This window comes from Ranitomeya variabilis, chromosome 3 (assembly GCF_051348905.1).
Source record: "Ranitomeya variabilis isolate aRanVar5 chromosome 3, aRanVar5.hap1, whole genome shotgun sequence".
NCBI lineage: Eukaryota > Metazoa > Chordata > Amphibia > Anura > Dendrobatidae > Ranitomeya > Ranitomeya variabilis.
The window spans coordinates 772,521,928-772,545,365 of record NC_135234.1 but is presented as its reverse complement, the minus strand read 5'-3'; the positions used below and the strand labels follow the sequence as shown (position 1 = coordinate 772,545,365).

Genomic DNA, 23,438 nt, shown 5'->3' with positions numbered 1-23,438 from the left:
TAATTCTGGACATCACCTTTTATTAATAATATAGTGCATTTGAAAGATACAAAATTGACTGTGCCTCTAGATGCTGTTCTTCTTTATAGGCACATGGTACTGGTACATTGTGAGACAGCGCTAAATAAAATTACACCTCTATGTACTAACTAAATAAGTGTTTGTATGTATCTCTATCTATCTATATATATGTTTGCTGCTTTAGTTTGTACACAGAAAAACTGTATCTCAACGTACCAGTACAATGTGCCTATAAAGAAGAACAGAAGAACATAATTTCCTTCTATGACAGAATCCCTGACTGGGTGGATCAGAGAAACGCAGGAGATATAGTATATTTTGACTTTAGCAATGCATTTGACAAAGTATCTCATACCATCCTTATTTAAAAAAAAAAAAAAGACCAACTATGGAATGGACAAGGCAACTGTTAGGTAGATTCATAACTGGCTCAGTGATCGGACCCAAGGAGTGGTCATAAATGGTTGCACATCCAGTTGAAAGAATGTCTCAAGTGGAGTACCACAATGCTCAGTCCCGGCGTCAGTGTTGTTCAACATCTTTATCAATGATTTAGATGAAGGAATTGAGGGTAAACTGATTACACTTGTTGATGACGCAAAGCTAGGAGGGATATCTAATACCAGAGAGAGGATTCAAAAAGATCTAAATACACTGTGGGCAGCAACTAACAGAATGGTTTTTAACAAGGAGAAATGCAAAGGCCTATATCTGGGCAAGAAAAATGAAAAAAGCATATATAGAATGGGAGGAATAGAACTAAGCAACAGTACGTGCGAAAAAGACTTGGGTGTAGTAATAGATCACAGATTGCACATGAGTCAACAGTGTGATGTAGCAGCAAACAAGGCAAACACAGTTCTAGGATGTATTAGGAGAAGCATAGAGTCTAGATCACATAAAGTAATTATCCCGCTATACTCCTCCTTGGTCAGGCCTCGTCTGGAATACTGTGTCCAGTTCTGGGTGCCACATTTTAAAAAAGACTTTGAAAAACTGGAGCAAGTTCAGAGAAGAGCGACCAGGATGGTGAGCGGACTGCAAACCATGTCCTATGAGGAACGGTTACAGAATCTGGGAATGTTTAGCTGCAAAAAAAAGACTAAGAGGAGACTTAATAGCCGTCTACAAATATCTGAAAGGCTGTTACATTGTAGAGGGATCATCATTATTCTCATTTACACATGGAAAGACGAGAAGCAATGGGAGGAAACTGAAAGGGAGAAGATACAGATTAGATATTAGAAAACACTCTGACAGTGAAGGTGATCAATGAGTGGAACAGGCGGCCACGAGAGGTGGTGAGTTCTCCCTCAATGGAAGTCTTCAAACAGAGGATGGACAGATGTCTGTCTGAGAAGGTTTTGTAAATCCTTCATTGAGCAGGGGGTTGGACCAGATGACCCTGGAGGACCCTTCCCACTCCAGCAATCTAGGATTGTATGATTAACAGAATGTAGAGGTGTAGCCATATATAATTCTCTTATCCTTGGCAATATAGAGTTCCTTTGTCAGAGGAGGAACTGAACAATCAAGGTATCGCCTGAGTTTGCATGGAGGACGCATCACTGTGCTACAGAGCTGAAGTCGGGACATAGCCCTGATGTATTGGGACAGCAGAACACCTCCCCCAATTTGTCAATGTCCTACTGGATAAAAGATGGTTGGGAGGAATGGCCCGTAATGTTCTCCTGACACATTTAAGGAAAACAAAAAACTATGAATAATATATCATAGCTGAAGGACCCAGGACTTTTAGGTTAACCCCTCAGTCACCACTAAGAGCAAGTAAAAAAACCGACACATGTAAAGTCCAGCTTGTCCAGTCTATGTCTCTACCTTAGTCCACTCAACCATAAGCTTGAGAAGAGGAATACAAGTGTAGAAATAATCGGCTATAAACGTAAGAGACCCTATCCTTGCCAGATATTTGGGAATTTAGTCTCTATAATGAGGTGAGAAGATACCAAACTCCACCAGAACTTCCCCAAATACAAAAACTTAAGGGCTTTTGAAGCCAACACCGACATTTGATTGTTTGCAACACTAAAAGCAGAGAATGCAACAAATGGCATCCACAGATCTCCTTCTCTCCATAACTTGTAGGCACGGCTGACCCTTGTGGAGGGAAGGCTTTAGGATGGATTCACAAGTAAATAAGATCCGTTTACAATTGTCCGAAAATTGAGATCAATAAAGAGTAACTGGAATAGTGATGAAGGTATGAAAAGAAAAACAGTAAAATATTAAAAGTATTTCACTGGTTCCCTATCACTTCCTGACAAAAGTGGTGGCCTGAGGAGCAGAAACTGTTCAAGGAACATATGTCTGCCTGAGGCTTACTACTAAACTCACAAGCAGCGCAGCGTAGCCTGTATTATCTGGGTGACGGGTTATTATCTTTACCTCTGTTAGCAAAAATCTGAAGATATGACAATTCTAAGAATCAGATAGGAACAAAAGTCTTCATAAACGTAGAATCACACAATGCAGAGAAACGACATTCCTACCGTGAAAGAAAAAGTAAGCAATCAGACGAGCGAATGGCCAAAGTGCAGAAGTCATAATAATCTACTGTAGAAGAAACAAACAAAGAAAATCCAGACATATTAGAAGACCCTGAGTGAAGAGTAACGGCACTGGTGTACAGGAAGCTGGGAGATTTCTATGTACAAGAATATAACTACTATAATACTGCTCCTATGTACAAGAGTATAACTACTATAATACTGCTCCTATGTACAAGAATATAACTGCTATAATACTGCCCCTATGTACAAAAATATAACTACTATAATACTGCTCCTATGTACAAGAATATAACTGCTATAATACTGCTCCTATGTACAAGAATATAACTACTATAATACTGCCCCTATGTACAAGAATATAACTACTATAATACTGCTCCTATGTACAAGAATATAACTACTATAATACTGCCCCTATGTACAAGAATATTACTACTATAATACTGCCCCTATGTACAAGAATATAACTACTATAATACTGCCCCTATGTACAAGAATATAACTACTATAATACTGCCCCTATATACAAGAATATAACTATTATAATACTGCTCCTGTGTACAAGAATATAACTACTATAATACTGCCCCTATGTACAAGAATATGACTACTATAATACTGCCCCTATATGCAAGAATATAACTATTATAATACTGCTCCTATGTACAAGAATATAACTACTATAATACTGCCCATATGTACAAGAATATAACTACTATAATACTGCCCCCTATATACAAGAATATAACTACTATAATACTGCTCCTATGTACAAGAATATAACTACTATAATTCTACCCCTATGTACAAGAATATAACTACTATAATACTGCCCCTATGTACAAGAATATAACTACTATAATACTGCTCCTAAGTACAAGAATATAACTACTATAATACTGCCCCCTATGTACAAGAATATAACTACTATAATACTGCCCCTATGTACAAGAATATAACTACTATAATACTGCTCCTAAGTACAAGAATATAACTACTATAATACTGCCCCTATGTACAAGAATATAACTACTATAATACTGCTCCTATGTACAAGAATATAACTACTATAATACTGCCCCTATGTACAAGAATATTACTACTATAATACTGCCCCTATGTACAAGAATATAACTACTATAATACTGCCCCTATGTACAAGAATATGACTACTATAATACTGCCCCTATATGCAAGAATATAACTATTATAATACTGCTCCTGTGTACAAGAATATAACTACTATAATACTGCCCCTATGTACAAGAATATTACTACTATAATACTGCCCCTATGTACAAGAATATAACTACTATAATACTGCCCCTATGTACAAGAATATGACTACTATAATACTGCCCCTATATGCAAGAATATAACTATTATAATACTGCTCCTATGTACAAGAATATAACTACTATAATACTGCCCATATGTACAAGAATATAACTACTATAATACTGCCCCCTATATACAAGAATATAACTACTATAATACTGCTCCTATGTACAAGAATATAACTACTATAATTCTGCCCCTATGTACAAGAATATAACTACTATAATACTGCCTCTATGTACAAGAATATAACTACTATAATACTGCCTCCTATGTACAAGAATATAACTACTATAATACTGCTCCTATGTACAAGAATATAAATACTATAATACTGCTCCTATGTACAAAAATATAACCACTATAATACTGCCCATATGTACAAGAATATAACTACTATAATACTGCCTTTATGTACAAGAATATAACTACTATAATACTGCCCATATGTACAAGAATATAACTACTATAATACTGCTCCTATGTACAAGAATATAACTACTATAATACTGCTCCTATGTACAAGAATATAACTACTATAATACTGGCTATATGTACAAGAATATAACTACTATAATACTGCCTCTATGTACAAGAATATAACTACTATAATACTGCCTCCTATGTACAAGAATATAACTACTATAATACTGCTCCTATGTACAAGAATATAACTACTATAATACTGCTCCTATGTACAAGAATATAACTACTATAATACTGCCCATATGTACAAGAATATAACTACTATAATACTGCCTTTATGTACAAGAATATAACTACTAGAATACTGCCCATATGTACAAGAATATAACTACTATAATACTGCTCCTATGTACAAGAATATAACTACTATAATACTGCTCCTATGTACAAGAATATAACTACTATAATACTGCCCATATGTACAAGAATATAACTACTATAATACTGCTCCTATGTACAAGAATATAACTACTATAATACTGCCCCTATGTACAAGAATATAACTACTATAATACTGCCCCTATGTACAAGAATATAACTATTATAATACTGCCCCTATGTACAAGAATATAACTACTATAATACTGTCCCCTATGTACAAGAATATAACTACTATAATACTGCCCCCTATGTACAAGAATATAACTACTATAATACTGCTCCTATGTACAAGAATATAACTACTATAATACTGCCCTCTATGTACAGGAATATAACTACTATAATACTGCCCTCTATGTACAAGAATATAACCACTATAATACTGCTCCTATGTACAAGAATATAACTACTATAATAATGCTCCTATGTAAAAGAATATAACCACTACAATACTGCCCTCTATGTACAGGAATATAACCACTATAATACTGCCCTCTATGTACAGGAATATAACTACTATAATACTGCCCCTATATGCAAGAATATAACTATTATAATACTGCTCCTATGTACAAGAATATAACTACTATAATACTGCCCATATGTACAAGAATATAACTACTATAATACTGCCCCCTATATACAAGAATATAACTACTATAATACTGCTCCTATGTACAAGAATATAACTACTATAATTCTGCCCCTATGTACAAGAATATAACTACTATAATACTGCCCCTATGTACAAGAATATAACTACTATAATACTGCTCCTAAGTACAAGAATATAACTACTATAATACTGCCCCCTATGTACAAGAATATAACTACTATAATACTGCCCCTATGTACAAGAATATAACTACTATAATACTGCTCCTAAGTACAAGAATATAACTACTATAATACTGCCCCTATGTACAAGAATATAACTACTATAATACTGCTCCTATGTACAAGAATATAACTACTATAATACTGCCCCTATGTACAAGAATATTACTACTATAATACTGCCCCTATGTACAAGAATATAACTACTATAATACTGCCCCTATGTACAAGAATATGACTACTATAATACTGCCCCTATATGCAAGAATATAACTATTATAATACTGCTCCTGTGTACAAGAATATAACTACTATAATACTGCCCCTATGTACAAGAATATTACTACTATAATACTGCCCCTATGTACAAGAATATAACTACTATAATACTGCCCCTATGTACAAGAATATGACTACTATAATACTGCCCCTATATGCAAGAATATAACTATTATAATACTGCTCCTATGTACAAGAATATAACTACTATAATACTGCCCATATGTACAAGAATATAACTACTATAATACTGCCCCCTATATACAAGAATATAACTACTATAATACTGCTCCTATGTACAAGAATATAACTACTATAATTCTGCCCCTATGTACAAGAATATAACTACTATAATACTGCCTCTATGTACAAGAATATAACTACTATAATACTGCCTCCTATGTACAAGAATATAACTACTATAATACTGCTCCTATGTACAAGAATATAAATACTATAATACTGCTCCTATGTACAAAAATATAACTACTATAATACTGCCCATATGTACAAGAATATAACTACTATAATACTGCCTTTATGTACAAGAATATAACTACTATAATACTGCCCATATGTACAAGAATATAACTACTATAATACTGCTCCTATGTACAAGAATATAACTACTATAATACTGCTCCTATGTACAAGAATATAACTACTATAATACTGGCTATATGTACAAGAATATAACTACTATAATACTGCCTCTATGTACAAGAATATAACTACTATAATACTGCCTCCTATGTACAAGAATATAACTACTATAATACTGCTCCTATGTACAAGAATATAACTACTATAATACTGCTCCTATGTACAAGAATATAACTACTATAATACTGCCCATATGTACAAGAATATAACTACTATAATACTGCCTTTATGTACAAGAATATAACTACTATAATACTGCCCATATGTACAAGAATATAACTACTATAATACTGCTCCTATGTACAAGAATATAACTACTATAATACTGCTCCTATGTACAAGAATATAACTACTATAATACTGCCCATATGTACAAGAATATAACTACTATAATACTGCTCCTATGTACAAGAATATAACTACTATAATACTGCCCCTATGTACAAGAATATAACTACTATAATACTGCCCCTATGTACAAGAATATAACTATTATAATACTGCCCCTATGTACAAGAATATAACTACTATAATACTGTCCCCTATGTACAAGAATATAACTACTATAATACTGCCCCCTATGTACAAGAATATAACTACTATAATACTGCTCCTATGTACAAGAATATAACTACTATAATACTGCCCTCTATGTACAGGAATATAACTACTATAATACTGCCCTCTATGTACAAGAATATAACCACTATAATACTGCTCCTATGTACAAGAATATAACTACTATAATAATGCTCCTATGTAAAAGAATATAACCACTACAATACTGCCCTCTATGTACAGGAATATAACCACTATAATACTGCCCTCTATGTACAGGAATATAACTACTATAATACTGCCCCTATGTACAAGAATATAACCACTATAATACTGCCCCCTATGTACAAGAATATAACTACTATAATACTGCTCTTATGTACAAGAATATAACTACTATAATACTGCCACTATGTACAAGAATATAACTGCTATAATACTGCTCCTATGTACAAGAATATAACTACAATAATACTGCTCCTATGTACAAGAATATAACTGCTATAATACTGCCCCTATGTACAAGAATATAACTACAATAATTCTGCCTCCTATGTACAAGAATATAACTATAATACTGCCCCTATGTTCAAGAATATAACTACTATAATACTGCTCCTATGTACAAGAATATAACTACTATAATACTGCTCCTATGTACAAGAATATAACTACTATAATACTGCTCCTATGTGCAAGAATATAACTGCTATAATACTGCTCCTATGTACAAGAATATAACTACTATAATACTGCCCCTATGTACAAGAATATAACTACTATAATACTGCTCCTATGTACAAGAATATAACCACTATAATACTGCTCCTATGTACAGAATACAACTACTATAATACTGCCCCATGTACAAGAATATAACTACTATTATACTGCTGCTATGTACAAGAAAATAACTACTATAATACTGCTCCTATATACAAGAATATAACTACTATAATACTGCCCCTAGGTACAAGAATATAACCACTATAATACTGCTCCTATGTACAAGAATATAACTACTATAATACTGCCCCTATGTACAAGAATATAACTACTATAATACTGCTCCTATGTACAAGAATATAACTACTATAATACTGCCCCTATGTACAAGAATATAACCACTATAATACTGCTCCTATGTACAAGAATATAACTACTATAATACTGCCCCTAGGTACAAGAATATAACCACTATAATACTGCTCCTATGTACAAGAATATAACTACTATAATACTGCCCCTATGTACAAGCATATAACTACTATAATAATGCCCCTATGAACAAGAATATAACTACTATAATACTGCTTCTATGTATAAGAATATAACTACTATAATACTGCCCCTGTGTGCAAGAGTATAACTACTATAATACTGCCCCTATGCACAAGAATATAACTACTCCAATACTGCCCCTATGTACAAGAATATAACTACTATACTACTGCCCCTATGTACAAGAATATAATTACTATAATACTGCTCCTATGTACAAGAATATAACTACAATAATACTGCCCCTATGTACAAGAATATAACTACTATAATACTGCCCCTATGTACAAGAATATAATTACTATAATACTGCTCCTACATACATGAATATAACTACTATAATACTGCCCCTATGTACAAGAATATAACTACTATAATACTGCCCCTATGTACAAGAATATAATTACTATAATACTGCTCCTATGTACAAGAATATAACTACAATAATACTGCCCCTTTGTACAGGAATATAACTACTATAATACTGCCCCTATGTAGAAGAATATAACTACTATAATACTGCTCCTATGTACAAGAATATAACTACTATAATACTGCTTCTATATATAAGAATATAACTACTATAATACTGCCCCTATGTACAGGAATATAACTACTATAATACTGCCCCCTATGTACAAGAATATAACTACTATAATACTGCCCCTATGTACAAGAATATAACTACTATAATACTGCCCCTATGTGCAAGAATATAACTACTATAATACTGCTCCTATGTGCAAGAATATATCTACTATAATACTGCTCCTATGTACAGGAATATAACTACTATTATACTGCTCCTATGTACAAGAATATAACTACTATAATACTGCCCCTATGTACAAGAATATAACTACTATAATACTGCCCCTATGTACAGGAATATAACTACTATTATACTGCTCCTATGTACCAGAATATAACTACTATAATACTGCTCCTATGTACAAGAATATAACTATTATAATACTGCCCCTATGTACAAGAATATAACTACTATAATACTGCCCCCTATGTACAAGAATATAACTACTATAATACTGCTCCTATGTACAAGAATATAACTACTATAATACCGCTCCTATGTACAAGAATATAACTACTATAATGCCGCTCCTATGTACAAGAATATAACTACTATAATACTGCCACTATGTACAAGAATATCACTACTATAATACTGCTCCTATGTACAAGAATATAACTACTATAATGCTGCTCCTATGTACAAGAATATAACTACTATAATACTGCCCCTATGTACAAGAATATAACTACTATAATATTGCCCCTATGTACAAGAATATAACTACTATAATGCTGCTCCTATGTACAAGAATATAACTGCTATAATGCTGCTCCTATGTACAAGAATATAACTACTATAATACTGCTCCTATGTACAATAATATAACTACTATAATACTGCGTCTATGTACAAGAATTTAACTACTATAATACTCCTATGTACAAGAATATAACTACTATAATACTGCTCCTATGTACAAGAATATAACTACTATAATACCGCTCCTATGTACAAGAATATAACTACTATAATGCTGCTCCTATGTACAAGAATATAACTACTATAATACTGCCACTATGTACAAGAATATCACTACTATAATACTGCTCCTATGTACAAGAATATAACTACTATAATGCTGCTCCTATGTACAAGAATATAAGTACTATAATACTGCCCCTATGTACAAGAATATAACTACTATAATATTGCCCCTATGTACAAGAATATAACTACTATAATGCTGCTCCTATGTACAAGAATATAACTGCTATAATACTGCTCCTATGTACAAGAATATAACTACTATAATACTGCGTCTATGTACAAGAATTTAACTACTATAATACTCCTATGTACAAGAATATAACTACTATAATACTGCTCCTATGTACAAGAATATAACTACTATAATACTGCCCCTAAGTACAAGAATATAACTACTATAATACTGCCCCCTATGTACAAGAATATAACTACTATAATACTGCCCACTATGTACAAGAATATAACTACTATAATACTGCCCCCTATGTACAAGAATATAACTACTATAATACTGCTCCTATGTACAAAAATATAACTACTATAATACCGCTCTTATGTACAAGAATATAACTACTATAATGCTGCTCCTATGTACAAGAATATAACTACTATAATACTGCCACTATGTACAAGAATATCACTACTATAATACTGCTCCTATGTACAAGAATATAACTACTATAATGCTGCTCCTATGTACAAGAATATAACTACTATAATACTGCCCCTATGTACAAGAATATAACTACTATAATACTGCTCCTATGTACAAGAATATAACTGCTATAATACTGCTCCTATGTACAAGAATATAACTACTATAATACTGCTCCTATGTACAAGAATATAACTACTATAATACTGCCTCTATGTACAAGAATATAACTACTATAATACTGCTCCTATGTACAAGAATATAACTACTATAATACGTCTCCTATATACAAGAATATAACTTCTATAATACTGCCCCTATGTACAAGAATATAACTACTATAATACTGCCCCTATGTACAAGAATATAACTACTATAATACTGCTCCTATGTACAAGAATATAACTACTATTATAATACTGCTCCTATGTACAAGAATATAACTACTATAATACTGATCCTATGTACAAGAATATAACTACTATAATACTGCCCCTATGTACAAGAATATAACTACTATAATACTGCTCCTATGTACAAGAATATAACTACTATAATACTGCTCCTATGTACAAGAATATAACTACTATAATACTGCTCCTATGTACAAGAATATAACTACTATAATACTGCCCCTATGTACAAGAATATAACTACTATAATACTGCTCCTATGTACAAGAATATAACTACTATTATAATACTGCTCCTATGTACAAGAATATAACTACTATAATACTGATCCTATGTACAAGAATATAACTACTATAATACTGCTCCTATGTACAAGAATATAACTACTATAATACTGCTCCCTATGTACAAGAATATAACTACTATAATACTGACCCCTATGTACAAGAATATAACTACTATAATACTGATCCTATGTACAAGAATATAACTACTATAATACTGCTCCTATGTACAAGAATATAACTACTATAATACTGCTCCTATGTACAAGAATGTAACTACTATAATACTGCCCCTATGTACAAGAATATAACTACTATAATACTGCTCCTATGTACAAGAATATAACTACTATAATACTGCCCCTATGTACAAGAATATAACTACTATAACACTGCCCCCTATGTACAAGAATATAACTACTATAATACTGCCCCTATGTACAAGAATATAACTACTATAATACTGATTGTCATGCTGTAATGTAGCGAGACCGGGATTACCTAGTAGAGGTGTAGCTCAGTGGCTACGTAATTTTCAGTGTAGCTCCTGTTGGTGGAGTTAGATGTACGCTGCAGGTAGCCTCCAGTTATTACTCAAGGTCGTCCTCGGTATTGCATCTGCTGACCATGGTGTAACTACAACAGGTGCAGGGGTTGCAATCGCACCCGGGCCCTGGAGCCTAGGGGGCCCTAAAAGTCCCTTTGGCCTAAAGAAAAAGAGTATTGCTATGAAAGATTTAAAATATTTGGGAGCCCCGTTGGAGCTTTCGCATCGGGGACCATGAGATTCAAGTTACGCCACTGCTGACACGGACCGGATGCAGAGTTACAGCTATGGCTGCTTCGGAGCCTGTTCAGACAGGTGTGCTTTCGGAGTTCAGGGAACATAGAGCTGTTACAGAGTTCAGGTAATGTCGGCGCGGCTCAGGGTAAGGTACATGCTACACAGGAATACAGGAGCGTGCACGGGAGGCAGGGAGGAAGAAGCAGGGAACGAGGAAGCTGCCATGGCCGGGCGGTGAGTATGTCGGCATCCCTGCATGGAGGAGGGAGATGCATCACGCAGGGACGTCGGCATAGCGTTACAGCTCTAGTATATTACTTGTTTTGTTTGCTGTTTTATCTTTTCATCTTATCACAAACCTTTCTGACATTTATCTTTACCAGTAACAACAAACGTTTTGTAACTCACTTTTTATTCTTACTATCTGAACTGAGATTCCACAACCTGAAAGACGACACCACATGATTAAAAAAAACCCACAAATTTAAATAGCTGAATTTTTCAGATAACATATTTAGAATTTGATGGATTTCCTTGTAGAAATTTAAAGTTATTTACAAAATGGCAAACGTTAATCTGAGAATGGGAATTAGTTAATTAAGTGACCCCTCTTTCCTGTCTGTATTGGAAAACAGGTCTGCATCCAGCACCTCCCCAACTGAAATAATACTAGAAATCCCAGCATGCCATACATTCTCCACACTGCCTGACTACATGCTGGTGCAGCGCCCCCACTGCCGCAGGGCTGAGGGGTACCCGGTACCGGGCCTCTGAGTCTCTGTTCTGGGGTTGTCATGGTGGCTAGACCCGGTCCGTGACCCTGCTGAGGGGCGCCCAATGAAAGGTGGGGATGGTGATGCTGTTGTGGTGTGGTGCAGGTCGTAGTAAATAACGAGGACACCAGGTTGCAGTCTCTTTACCTCTTTACTGAAGGCTTCAGGATCCTCAGTCCGGAATACGGTTAACCGGGCTACCGGAGTCCGGCCGGTCCGATGGCACCTCCAGAGTTCCCTTTGCAGGTGGAAATCTGTGCCTACCTTCTAGCGCTTGTGTGTTGCGGTCCTCCCCTGCTGTGCTTACGGGATAGTCCCCACAACTGTTGTGTCTGTTTCTGAAGTTCCCTCACAACTCGATTTTGATGTTCTTCTTCGTCCCCTCAGATGATATGGCTAGGACGCACCCGTATGACGTGAAGGCTCGGAGCTCTTCCGGGACCCTAGAGTCGCCCCTCTCCTGTTGTTGCCCCCTATGTCTTCTTAGGTGATTTTGGGTGAGACAGCCCGCCTATAGCTGACTGTCCTGCCGTAGGTTTGAAGTTAGGCCTGGAGCTCAATACTTCCTCGGCGTTCCGGCCACCGGCTACGCGCCTCAGTAGGATGTTGCCTCGTCTTACAGCACGACTCCTACTGGTATTTCTCCTTGTTGCGTTGATCTCGTTTCTCACTCAGCACAATAAATCTCGCTTCTTGTCCTTTCTTGGGGTACCACCGCAATGAAGTGCAGGCGCGGTCCCATAACGTTCTTTCTGTTCGCTAGGCCTGTCAGGATCCCACCCCTGACAGGGACCCCCCTGAATCTTCCCCTGCAACACCCTCTGCCACAGGATGTTGCCTGGTTCCAACCCAGTCAGCTTCTCTCTAACTTCCTATCTAACCCCCAGTTTTACCAGATTGTGAGGAGTGGCCTAATACATAGCACCCTTAGCTCCCCCTGGAGGCCAGACTGTGAAGTGCATTGGTGTCTGTGATACCTGGTCAGGTGAACTTCTTCAGTGCCATCAGACGTACCATAGCCCCCCTTAGCGGCGGAGCATCAGTACTGCAACGACCAGGACTCTGGGGCGCTGCACTGGGACTTGTAGTTCCAAACCAGGTGATTGGCAGTGTCTGGAAGGATGGCTGAAGCTCAAACCTCCAGGGAAAACTCTAAGGAAAAGCCCCGTTGCATTGAAAGCAGAGATTTCACATACTGCGCTCCAAAAGCAATTCTCAGGGAGACCTATGCCTCGCCCATAGATCTTAACAGCTCAATTACATATTAAGAAAAATGTGCGTTTCTCAAGAATAAGTCATCAAGTTGCAAGTGTGACGCCCCAGGGTCCTGGTTGTTACAGTGGCATTGCTTTCCTCACGGGGAGAGTGATGTCACGCTTGGAAGCGATGAAGGATCCTTTTGACAGGTAATCAGCACATACAACACCACTCCAGGCCAGAGCTGCTCTCTCTGGTCAGGATGAGGAGTCAGTTGCTAGGTAGTTGCTAGGCAGTTAGGAAGAGTTAGACAGTTGGTGCCAGACAGCAGATGGGAGCAGTCGGAGGCAGAAGGACGAGTGAGGGGCCATGTAGCCTGAAATACTGCAGCTCCAAGATAGCGAGATACAGAAGGAAGAACAACTTGTAGTGAACGTGCCGGAGAGCGAAGCACAGGAGAGTGACAATAAGGGGGAATAGCAGAGACTGGGCTACTTCCCTGACAGAGTGAGCGCAGATACCGGTAACCGGAGGACCGAGGTTGTGTCATACTCTAGGAGGCACAACAGAAACCGGTAGGGCAGCTAGACTACATGTAACTTGTCATCCCTAATACCCAGGAGAAACAGTGGCGCATAGAGCCCGGGTCGTGATAGAGACCGTGTAAAAAGGCTCGAGTCACCTGTCATACGGGTTTGAGTCCTACCTAAAGGGGGACAGAGAGAACTGAGAGGACCTTTCCAGAAGCCATAGGCAGTAAGGGACTACAACACCACCGCGCTAGAGGAAGGCTTTTAACTCCACCTGGTTAAAGGGGACTCTGAATTCGCTTCCAAGCTGGCCGGACCCTGCCCGTACCTGTGTTCTGGTGCCCTGGACTGTGGCGGCCTGCTACCATCAGTAAACTATGTAAAGAGACTGCAAACCTGTGTCCTTCGTTCTTTGTTGCACCACTCACCATCTTTATCTACACACCGGGAGCCCTGGAGATACACTTCACCTGTGGGAAGTTATACCATCCAAGCTGCCATAACATCACCCCAGAGGACCCCTTTAAGCAGTGTCAGTCCCCACTGACCGAATACCACATGTGGCGTCACGAACTCTTATTATCTCATAAATCCCTCTAAATACATTCCCTTTAATATGGGTGCCCAGGGCCACGGATCGGGTCGCCGTTGCCGTGACACATCCCTTTAAGTACCGGACCCAGTACCGAGTACCCAACGGCCCTGGCGGGCATTTCACAGGTACCAGGATATCATTTTATTCAACTTTCTGCGACCTACATGCCGATACAAATGGCTCAGGAGGGATGTTTAAGTGAAAGCTTTGGCCACAGGTCATCTGTGCACACCAAAACCAAAAAATATTACTGCACACTACAAAGAGGCAGGTTTGCATCAGCAATTTCCAGTATACTATTAATTAAGTGCAGCAATATTGGTAACTTTATGATAGTTGTATTCATTATCTTATTTATCAATATATAAAGCAGAAAAATAACAATGAAAACATAAGCAAACGATTAGTACCGATCATACCGGGACCTTATAGCACCTGGAGAGTTTGTCTGTGTGCACACATTGCAGGTTTGCTGCATTTTATCCTTGCAGATTTTCTAGATAAACCTGCAGCAATCCTGATGACAGCAAAGTGAATGAGAAACCTGAAGTGTCATGCACACGTAGAGTATTTCTGACTCGCAGATTTGTCGCAGAACATGATCTACAGAATGTCAATTCTCTGTGCGTTTTTGCCCTGCATGTCTCACACTTGACTTCACTCCAATCAGTCAAAAGCATACGAAAGAAAAGCACCAAAAACGCAGGCAATAACGCACAGAAAAAAAGCAGGCAAAAACACACCAAAAATGTACAGAAAAAAAGCAGGCAAAAACACATGGAAAAAAGCAGGCAAAAACGCTTAGAAAAAAGCATGCAAAACCACCCATTTTTGTGCTGTGTTTTTCCTGCCAACAGATGCAGAAATGATGCGGACATTTTACTCATTGTGTGCACATAGCCTTACAGGTTGCAGATCATCGATATAACAAGAATAAAGTCATCTCCATAAACAGGTAAATACATATAAATTCCAGAACTATTAATAATATGTGAGCTCTGGACACCCGGCTGTAGTGAATCAACATCTGGATTGTTGCATGTTGACCACAGGGTAAAATAAACCCTGGAAATACTCGTGGACATTGATAGCACACGCTGGTTGAAGATCACCGGGCAGCTACATGTACAAAAACAGCCCCATGGTTAAAAGTATAAAAGATGCAGCAATAATACATGTGCACATTGACAGCGCACACTGAAGTTTCACAGGTCACAAGTCGCTGACCATTATTGTTATCATTATTGACCGGGAAGACACAAAGTAAGTCGTTACCTTGATACAAGTTGTGTTCTCTTGTCCCTGAGTCCATATATTATCACCCCAGGTGCCTCCAGGACCCGTCTCCTCCAGATCTGCGCCTTCAGTCCCTGCGCTCTCTATTATAGAGAAATGTTTTGTGACCTTTAAACACAAAGTAAACCAGACCGGCCACATTCACCCATGAGCCCAGAAACGCTCACAGCTCAGGGCTGCAGAACAGGTCACTACTGGATACAATGTATCAATAAATTCCTGGACAGAATCCCGCACTTCCCACACTGGATTTTGACATTCTGGTTTGGCATGTGGAGATGTGGACAATGACGTCCCCTCCAGGACTTCAGTATGGGTGGGGTAATGGTCATAGCTGCATTTACTGCCCAGGGCAGAAGATTTTAGCCATTTATTATTGCATTCTATGACAATTCTTTACAGACCCTGTTGAACAAACAGACCTAGCATTCAGTGCTATCTCCATTCCTCTAATATCTTCATCCTGTGCAGTCATCGCACCGATTGTCCATCCATTGTAGTGTGAGCAGGTTACGGGATGCAGTGACGGACAGGAGGAAGAGCAAGGGTTAACAATTTTACTTGAACAGGGGGATACTCCACGCAGGGAGGCAAACAGTTTAAACGGTTCAATGGCAAAAGGATATGCAGGGTTGAAAAACAGTAGATTTAGTAACGGCCGCTCCTTTCTACACTTATCGTGTCAGAAGTTTCACCGACTCTAGATGCTGATTGAGTCAGTATCGCCGACAACAGCTGGTGCGGTGCTTGTCCAAGAAGGTCCTGCTGGTAATGGCGGTCTGTCTTCTGGCGGCAGTGGTCGGCGTCCAGCACCTTTCCCTGGGCCCCTAGTCCATAAGTGGCTGTGGCCAATGCAGGCAAGGCCGTAATACTGTCAGGGTCCTGGTCAAACAGTTTGGCAACATCCAGCAATGTGAGCAGCAACAAACAGTCCTGCACACTGCCCTGGCTCTTAAGCTTATGTGCGACGCTCAGCTGAACAGGGCTCCCGGCTCTCTCACTGTCACTGTGGCAAGCTCCAGCAGCGTCCTGGTATATGGCCAGCCCCGTTTCGTCTCGGCCTGGCTGCACACCTCACGGAGCATGCTGCGCAAGCACTTTGCTCCTCTCAAGGCTGGCGGGAAAAGTCGAGCACGGGCCTGCGCTACATTTATGCTTGATGGCTGGAGCACTCACATCCCCCTGCTGCGCGCGGTCGGTTCCTGCCAAGTCTCTCTCTTGGCCACCGGGTCTGTCTGCTGCAGTCCATCGCAGTGCCAGAGGGTTGGGTGCGGAGTGCACTGCCTGCCCTGCTGCTTCCACGCTGATGGCAGGGGCCTCTCTGCAGCTTCAAGAGCTTTCTCCCTCAGTTTCCGGCCAGGTTTACTCTCTAAACAGGCCCCCTCTTCCTGGGTCATGAGGCCTGTCCGGTCCCCTATTCCTTCCCCCAGGAAACAGAGGATGCAGCCTCAGCAGTTCCGGACCCGGCTCAGTACAGGTACTTGCAGCCTGGTCCTCCTCCTTACAGTAGCAAAAAATATACTGTAACAGTCTTCATGAAGAAAAAGAGTGGCACTCACCATCCCATAATATCAATCCTTTGTTTCAGACACATTCAAAACTGGTTATAGGAGGGCGCAGGTAACACTATGGACGACGATCGCTTCACATTGTACTAATGCTTCAACGGAACCTACTATCGAAGCGATGGTCGTCCACAGTGTTACCTGCGCCCTCCTGCAAACAGTTTTTAATGTGTCTGAAACAAAAAAAATGATTTGTGGGATGGTGAGTGCCACTCTTTCTCTTATTTTCATGAAGACTGTTACAATTGCTTTTTTAGAGTTAAGCACAAGATCCTGGTAGTCACATGGCGTGTCTCAGTCACCAGCGAACAAGGCTTTTGTTAGTGGTGCCAGATCAGTCTTATGCTATTTTCCATACAATATACTGTAAACTTATCAAACTCACCCCAAAAGCTCCACACAGTGCTGCACCGCCCTACATGTGCTCCCTCATCTCATTCTACTAGTCCTCTCCACAGTGCTGCACCGCCCTACATGTGCTCCCTCATCTCATTCTACCAGCCTATTTATCCTCTCCACAGTGCTGCACCGTCCTACATCTGCTCCTCATCTGTCTACCACCTACCTGTCCTCTCCACAGTGCTGCACCACCATACATCTTCTCATCTGTCTACCTCCCTACCTGTCCTCTCCACAGTGCTGCACCACCCTACATCTTATTCTCATCTGCCTATTACCAAACCCATCCCCTTTACAGTGCTTCACCACCCTATATTTCTTCATCTCTGTCTACCACCCTACCCGTCCTCTTCACAGTGCTGCACCGCCCTACATCTTCTCTTTATCTATCACCTACCTGTCCTCAACACAGTACTGCACAGCCCTACATCTCATTCACATCTGCCTATTACCCTACCCATCCTCTTCACAGTCCTTCACCACCCTACATCTCCTCCTCACCTTTGTCTACCTCCCTATCCGTCCTCTCCACAGTGCTGCATGGCCCTACATCTCCTCCTCATCTGTCTACCTCACTGACCATCCTCTCCACAGTGCTGCACAGCCCTACATCTTATTCTCATCTGTCTACTCTCTTACCCGTCCTCTCCACAGTGCTGCACAGCCCTACATCTCATTCTCATCTGCCTATTACCCTACCCATCCTCTCCACAGTGCTTCACCACCCTACATCTCATTCTCATCTGTCTACCTCACTGACCATCCTCTCCACAGTGCTGCACAGCCCTACATCTCATTCACATCTGCCTATTACCCTACCCATCCTCTCTACAGTGCTTCAACACCCTACATCTCCTCCTCACCTCTGTCTACCTCCCTCCCTGTCCTCTCCACAGTGCTGCATGGCCCTACATCTCCTCCTCATCTGTCTACCTCACTGACCATCCTCTCCACAGTGCTGCACTGCCCTACATCTCCTCTTTATCTGTCTACTCTCTTACCCGTCCTATCCAAAGAGGCCTGCAAGGGACGTAAGGTCATATGACCATTCTCAGATAACGTGAATGGAATCACAGTACTGTGTGGGGCACTGTGGACATCATAATGTGTGTGTGTGAGGGGCTATCATATTGTGTGATTTAGGGGGCAATGTGGGGCATCATACTGTGCATGGATACTATAAAGACACAATACACTGTGTGGGGGTATTGTGAGCATCATAATGTCTGTTGAGGGATTGTTGGCATAATGTGTGTGTTTGGGGGGCATCATACTGTGTGTCGGAGGGACAATATGGGGCATCATACTGTGTGATGGGCATCAAATGGTGTGAGTGGCACTTTGGGAGCCACAAACACTAATGGGCTTCACCAGCAACAAAATTTCTGTGTGCACACATATACAGGACTGGACGAGGTTAGAGAAGAGCTCAGTCTGTGTTTATCTTTCATAACTTTCAGACTTTGAAGGAATGGATCAGTTCCGCTTGTTCACGATGCTGCTCAGCGGCCCGACAGTCAGGATACATGGCATCCCGTCAGACTTCTGCCTGTCCTTGTCCGTGCCTAGGATGAGCTGCATCCTCAACGCCTCTGTGGATTATTTCTCAGAGAATCCCTTTACATTTTTACAGAATCACCAAAAGACTTCTTGAACTCTAATGCATTTCATATCAGTATGTATACAGATACAAACTGGTGACTAGTATATGCCACTTTACATACGCCACCATATTTTAAGAGATGGGATAGGCCATGCAAACACTTTTTACCACTTGTGTCCCCCTATTTCCTCCTATTTCTTCTATTATGAGTTCTGTGTATGGAATAGCACCGAACACATATAACGCCCAGATAGACAGACTAAGAAGCAATTCTTGCCTTTGGCTCATAAACAGTCATACAAAATTCATAATTATAACCACTGACCACAAAATGCCATAATATAAAAATAAACAAATGTGATACAGTGCCCAGATAAACATTTCCATAAGGGGCCCAGATAAACATTATCTGAGCACAGTATAGCAAAATGTATCTGGTCACTGCATAGCAAAGTTTATCTTGAACCTGTTTAGTATTGTTTCCCTAGATTCTGTGTGGCAGTGATTATCTGAGAACGATATGGCACTGTTTATCAGGGCATGGAATGGCAATATTTATCTGGGCGATCTATGGTAATGTTTACCTTGGCACCATATTGCAGTGTTTATCTGAGCGCTGTATAGCAAACTCTATCTGGTCACTGTATGGTAAACGCTGTCATATGGTGTAAAGATAAATATCACTATACATCGCCCAGATAAATGTTGCTAGGACAAACACTACCAAAAAGTGTCAAGATAAACTTTGCTATGCAGTGCCCAGATAAACATTACCATTGCCTTCTTACATATCATGAAGGTCACACACAATACTGGATGTAGGAGTTATTGATGGGGGGTGTACTCATTTTTGCATCAGTTAATTTGCGTAAAACTGAAGAATTTGTAAAAACATCAAGTTACTCCAGGATAATAGAAAATAGATTGCCTGTTGTGATGCGAATGAATTAGTGGATTCTCTTCCTCCATAGAAACCATTTATCAAATGCAGATAAGCCCCCCTCAGCCTGAAAAGAAAAGCGCTCACCTGAAGCCCCCAGACCCTTTACACCAAGATCAATAGCTGTCAAACAATGGGCTGACCAAACAAAAGAGATAAAGTCGGTGACCCTAATGACTGTACCTGATCAGAGCTCTTGTCTCACACTCCATTACCAGCAGAGAATTAGCACCGGCCCTTTAAGAGGGGACTCAATAAACTGGAAGCTAAATAAAGAGAAAAGGCAATGTACAGTCTGTGTGAGAGAAGATTGATGAAGACGGTACAACGCTTCCCCTCCCCCACCACGATGGTTGTAGAACCTGAATAAATGATGTATCAAGAAAAGAATTAAAAAATGTAACAATGTATCAAGTGACATCAACTATGACCAACCACAGCCTCCTCTACATCGAGGGGTGATTTTGTATGGTGAGGGGGGTCTTGTCCCTTTTAACCCTCAACACCATTGATCTTTTTTCAATAGAAGGATGACCTAAGTAGAGGAACCATTATAGGTCATGCTAAAGTGATTGTGGCCCTTTGATGGAGTGTAGAAACTGCTGGTATCTTTTCTTGGAGGTGGAAGAGAGATGAAAAATGAATGTGGAATACAGGAAAATTGTCCAAGAATCATAGAATGATGAAGACACAAACACCAATCCTTTTTTTCTAGGATGGCAAAACCAGGTGTTATAAAAGAAGGGTTGACTTTGATCTTTTGGGTTGTGGTCACCCACCCCTTATCTTTCTGTTCTTACTCCACTCCTGACAGTCTCTGCAAACTGTGACTTCAGGGACAGCACCCCCATTGGTCTCCATCAATGCAATCATTTTGGTCGGACCCGTGAAGAAGCACAGAAAGAGCGAAACGTCGCTACCAACTTAAGAGGTTCTGAAGTGATGAACAGAGCAGGACTAAACTCATCAACAACAGCATCGGCCTCTCAGTCTCTTCCTCATTTTACCAGAGCAGATTTTGTTATTTTTCTCATGAACTGGGCAAAAGATCAAATCTAAAAACGGATTTTGTTGAGACTGATAAATGTGTTCCTCCAGAAAAAGTTCTATTATGGAGGGGACAATGTGAGGAGAACAGTGTAAACGGAGAGCGGAGAAGGGTCCGAGCGAGGAGCACAAAAAAGTAACAAAAAAATTTTTTTTTTATATGTCCACAGATATTATACAGAGTCGTTACATTCCTCTTTTTCCAGGAGAAAGACCCTGCTATTCCCCGAAATGTCCCCTTCGTGTTTCTTACCAATATTATTATTATTCTATGCAAAATTATGATTGTAATTACGTATTTTTTTACTATTGCATGTTAACACAAATTTTTGTATTTTGTTTGTTCTTTATAGAATTTTTGTGATTATATTTTGGGGTAAAAGATACAAAAAAATAAAATAAAAAAAAGTTAGCATCCCTGAGCTCTGGCGTCCAGCTGTAACTATTAGAGCAAGAGTCCCCGCGACGGATGAGTGAATCTCCTTCATTGGGGGCAGATTTATCAAATGCGACCGCCGGATTTGATTTGATCGTATAAAACGATCCGATTCGTACAGGTTTCAAATGCCACGAAAAGGCGTTTATTCTGCGTCAAGGTCTCTCCAGATTCCAAATCATCACAGACAGATAGATACAACTGAGAAATCGTAGAATTTTGCGTCGTCTTTAAATCTTAAAGTAAAAGTATCAAGAATGAAAAGTAGCCAGAAACTCACTGATAAGTGCAGCATCCGCATAGAAGGACATGGGGAGCGGAGGGTCCTCTGAGTCTCCCCCCTGGTGATGGGCATCAGCCGTACTCCACCTTGGCAGTCGGGGGGCGTCCTGTGTCCCCTCAATCACAGCCACACGGAGGACGTCCTGACTTCTCGGACACAGAGTTACGACACAGATCTGGCTTCTTGCTTTGTTCTCCTATTTCCCATTTTTTCTGCTGACACTTTTTTTTTTAATGCCAGACGGCCATAAATACAGGAAGTTTTATTGGTCAGCAGCCGGGGGCTGGAGCGGAGTGCGGACTGTCCTGAGAGGGGTCGCACAGTCACCCCAAAAAGTCTTTAGTCTCTGGTCGGGCACATGGCGCCCATCATCTGAGGATAATCGTCTCCACATAAGGGGCAAATATCAGTTCTCAGACCCCAAGAACTTTCAGAAAAAGTTGCGAAAAGTTACATTTGTGTCAAAAGAAGGAAAACTGGTAAATATGTAACAAAAGTTCACAGGAGACGGGAAAGAACGTGCCTGTGATAACACCGGGAAGGGCCACAATGGGTCTGATCCACGGGGGGCCGATACTGGGGGTTCCGGTATTATTTCTGGACATTCGCTTTTACATATTATCCAGATCTCTGCAGGGTGCGTCCTCAGGAAACCACAGAAAACGAGCGTCCATGGCGACA

At 39.6% G+C, this 23,438-nt stretch overlaps 1 protein-coding gene across 5 annotated transcripts in view; it reads right to left on the bottom strand.

Moving 5' to 3' along the window:
• The window catches only part of SLCO2B1 (solute carrier organic anion transporter family member 2B1), a 218,952-nt gene that overhangs the window by 169,946 nt on the left and 25,568 nt on the right, over positions 1-23,438 (bottom strand). Inside the window, exon 1 of one of the 5 annotated variants that reach the window (XM_077298836.1) lies at positions 22,755-22,930. The exons of 1 other annotated variant lie outside the window; for it this stretch is intronic. The gene's annotated coding sequence lies outside the window, so the exon portion shown is untranslated. Of the gene's footprint in view, positions 1-2,427; positions 2,454-2,531; positions 2,551-16,463; positions 17,849-22,754; positions 22,931-23,438 lie in introns of those variants that run through there. 3 more of the 5 variants (XM_077298835.1, XM_077298838.1, XM_077298839.1) reach the window with 3 other exon arrangements.